This window comes from Chiloscyllium plagiosum, chromosome 12 (assembly GCF_004010195.1).
Source record: "Chiloscyllium plagiosum isolate BGI_BamShark_2017 chromosome 12, ASM401019v2, whole genome shotgun sequence".
NCBI classification, from domain to species: Eukaryota; Metazoa; Chordata; class Chondrichthyes; order Orectolobiformes; family Hemiscylliidae; genus Chiloscyllium; species Chiloscyllium plagiosum.
The window spans coordinates 71503880-71508388 of NC_057721.1; positions in this window are offsets into that span (position 1 = coordinate 71503880).

Genomic DNA, 4509 nt, shown 5'->3' on the forward strand with positions numbered 1-4509 from the left:
TAGGCGTGGTGACGGAGATCGTCGTGGGGGCGGGGTTAGGCGTGGTGACGGAACTCGGCTGGGGGGCGGGGTTAGGCGTGGTGATGGAACTCGGCTGGGGGGCGGGGTTAGGCGTGGAGATCGGCGTGGGGGCGGAGACACATGCGGCGTTGAGGGCGTGTAGGTTAGTAACGTCACTGGGGGCGGAAGTGGCTGCGGCGACCACAGAGACAGAGTTATTTCCCATAGCCGCGGAGGTCGCGAATCTGTCGGCGATTGTCTTCATGGCGATCATGGAGGCGGTTGTCTAGGCGGCGATCGCGGAGGCGGTTGTCTGGGCGGCGATCGCGGAGGCTGCGAGGTCGGTGGGGGCGGAAGTGACGTCATCGTCGGCGGAGGCTATTGCCGTGGGCGATGTAGCGGCCGCGTGTGTAATGGCGCAATCAGTCCTTAGTAATTGCAATGTAATTGTGAGGATGTTGTGTGGCTTGGAGGGGAATTTGTAAGCACAATTTTTCCATATGTCCACACCCCTTTTCCTTCTAAGTGAGTACAATTCTTCAGTTTGGAAGGCGCTATCAAATGAGCCTTGGGGAGTTAAATTAGATTCCGTACAGTATGAAAACAGGCCCTCAGGCCAACAAATCCACACTGAGCCTCCGAACAGTAACCCGCCCAGACCCAACCCCATACGCTGTATTTACTGACTAATGCACCTAACAATTTAGCATGGCCAATTCACCTGGCCTGCACATCTTTGGATTGTGGGAGGAAACTCACGCAGATACAGGGAGAATGTGCAAACTCCAGACAGTCACCCTGGGAATCCAACCCAGGTTCCTGGCGCTCTGAGGCAGCAGTGCTAACCACTGAGCCACCACTGGTTGTTGTAGTGCATCTTACAGATGCTGTGTCTATGTGTACTATGTGGATGGAATAATACTCTAAAGTGGTGGATGGGGTGGCAATCAGGTAGGTTGCTTTATTTTGGATGATATGGGAGCTACATTCACCCACACAAGTGGAGTGTGTTCCTTCACTACAGATGGTGGGCAATCTTTGAGGAGTCATGATGTGAATCACTTGCACCAGAACTCCTCGCTCAGTTACATTTCCGGTGAGTGATGATAATGTTGCTGAATGCCAAAGGAAGATGGTTAGAGATGGTTTATTGCCTGCCGCTTATGTGACATGTCTGTAACTTGTCTGTGCTGCATGATGTCGATGTGTGAGTGTGCATGTGTGTGTATCCGAGAGAGAGAAAGAGAGAAGTAAAATGACCACTGACTACACACTTGTAGTTTTTGCTTTTTGACGATGTTGAAACAATGATAGCATGCCTTTCCTTATCCCAAATTCTTTATTGGCTCACCTAATAAAAATCTTATAATGTCTTACATGATAGTGCATGGTAATTACATCTTATTTAGACTTAAAGTGTACCCACGGCTACCTGTTCAGCTTTCAAAGACGTCTTCCTCCAAGTCTTTTATTGACATTGAATATGAATGTGTTTCAATGGTGTAAGCTAGAAATATCTGGAGCCCTAAAATCAACCCCCAAATCACTCCACTAATCAGTCCGTCAGCCCTGTGGTAAAAACAAGGGCTGTAGATGCTGGAAACCAGAGTCTAGATTAGAGTGGTGCTGGAAAAGCACAGCAGGTCAGGCAGCATCCGAGGAGCAGGAAAATCGACGTTTCAGGCAAAAGCCCTTCATCAGGAATACAGCTACCAGTTATCAATCCTGCTTGTTATCTTCACATAGAACTCCAGCAAATTTGTTAACTTCATTCAAATTCTCACAGTCAATGAAGTTTTGAAGTGCAGTCTCTTTGTGATGTGGAAATTATGGCAGTCAATTTGTTCAAAGCAAGCTTCCCTCTACAAGCGGTGATGTGATATTGTCCAGAAAATCTGTTTTCATGATGTTGAGGTATAAGTGTCACTCAGCACAGCAGGGAGAACTATCCTGCTCTTCCTTAAATAGTGTCATAGGATCCTTTATATCGACCAGAGAAAGGAGATGGGCCTTCAGCTTGATATATCGCACCTGAAAAGGGGTAGCTCAAATAATATCAGAATCTCAGCTAGGATTTTCAGTTCAATTGTCTGCAATTGGACTTGATATAAGTGACAGTGCTACTTACTGAGCCACAGCTAACCGCAGACAAGTCTATGGAACAGAGACCGGCGAACTCTCATTCAACATCAGTCTGACATCCACAGGTGTATTTGTGTTTGATGGATATGAATAGTGTTCTGATTTCAGCTGGTGCTATTACTGGACAAATCAGACCCCAGAATGAAATCTGGCTTAATAGATCATTTCTTTGTTTTGATTTTGAAAAGATGGTCTTTCACTGAAACTCAAACACACAGTGTTGAGGACTTGGTTGGAGGGCATCTTTAACCACGTGGGAAGGGAAATGGCGGTCTCTAAAGAAGGAGGCCATCTGGTGCGTTCTGTGGTGGAAATGGCCCTGTCATAAGCACTTACTGCTATCTCATCTTCAGCCCATTTTCACATGTTTTCCAATTTTATCTTAACATAGCTAGCCGAAATTTAGAAACAGAATTTCATTTGAAATAAGCGTAGTTCTGACTGAAGCTGAATGTTGAACATGATACGGTGGAGCTGGTGTTGGATTAGGGTGGACAAAGTTAAAAATTACGCAACACCAGGTTATAGTCCAACAGTCATGATTTGGAGGTGCTGGTGTTGGACTGGGCTGTACAAATTTAACAATCTCACAACACTGAGTTATAGTGCAACTGGTTTATTTGGAAGCACTAGCTTTCAGAGCGCTGCTCCCTCATCAGGTGGTTGTGGTGTATAAGATCATAAGACACAGAATTTATAGCAAAATATTACAGTGTCATGCAACTGAAATGATATATTGAACAAACCTGTGATTTTTAACTGAGTTTCGAAGCTAACTATAAATTAACAACAATGTAATATCAAATCAAATATTCAAAACAATTCTGAAGATTATCACTTGGTGAGCTTTAACAGTGAATCATCAGGAACCCGCGAAACAGCAGGCATGCAATGTGATGTTGCTAAATATTAGGAAAATGGAAAACTTGCAAAACAAACTAGGTCAGTGTACCTTAATTTGCATCAACAAAACATCTATCACAACTCAGCAAAAGGACTTTTTAAATGAGGCAAAAGTGTAGGAACTTTGCTTTGTCAGCAGTATCAAAACGTCAAGTCAGAGATTTAGCACAATGCCTTGGCATGCACATTGGTGTTGAAATTAATTTCCCTAGTTCTGTTCCAGGCATCAAGTAGACGCTGAATATTTCAACATGGCATACACTGGTAATGGAAGACCACAGACCCAAAGCATTTAATTGATTGAACATTCAGTCAGGATGGCAGATGAGGCCTCTGTTTACCAATTCACCTGAAGGACAGGAACACTAACTGTGTAGCATTCCCACATTAATGTATTGAAGGATCGGTCTCAGTAGTAGAGATTGAGTGTTGACCTCTTGATTCAGTCGCATGTGAGGTACTGCTCAAACAAGGCTAATTCCAATACTTAGGAGGTTGTTTCAAAAATATTTCTTTCAAAAATGTTAACGTCATTGACCAGGCCAACATTTCTTACCCATCCTTAATTGCACTTGAGGATATGGTGGTGACAGTGAGGATTGCAGATGCTGGAGATCAGAGTCGAGTGTGTGGTGCTGGAAAAACACAGCAGGTTAAGCAGCATCCGAGGAGCAGGAGAGTCAACGTTTCGGGCATTAGCCTTTCATCAGGAATATGGTGGTGAGCTGATTTCTTAAAGCGCTTCAATTTAGTAGGTAGATCCACATCGCCAATAGAACGCAAATTCTCTAACTTTGACTTAGTCAGAGTGAAGGAACAGTAATATAGTTCCAAGTCAGGATGGTGTGTGTGACTTGACTTGGTGGTTCCCATGCATCATGTGCCTTTGACCTTCTTGATGTTGGAGGACAGGCGTTTGGAAGGTGCTGTTGAAGAAGCCTTGGTGTGTTGCTGCATTGTTTCTTATACATGGTACACATTGTTAAAAATTACACAGCACCAGGTTATAGTCCAAAAGATTTATTTCCAAATGTGTGATTTTTTTAACTTTGTTCACCCTAGTCCAACACTGGCACCTCCATATGATGGTACACATTGCCGCTGTGTATCAATAGACAATAGACAATAGACAGACAATAGACAATAGACAATAGACAATAGATGCAGGAGTAGGCCATTCAGCCCTTCGAGCCTGCACCGCCATTCAATATAATCATGGCTGATCATTCCTAATCAGTATCCTGTTCCTGCCTTATTTCCATAACCCTTGATTCCACTATCTTTGAGAGCTCTATCCAACTCCTTCTTAAAGGAATCCAGTGAGTGGGCCTCCACTGCCCCCTGTGGCAGAGCATTCCACACAGCCACCACTCTCTGGGTAAAGAAGTTTCTCCTCATCTCTGTCCTAAATGGTCTACCCCGTATTTTTAAGCTGTGTCCTCTGGTTCGACACTCACCCATCAG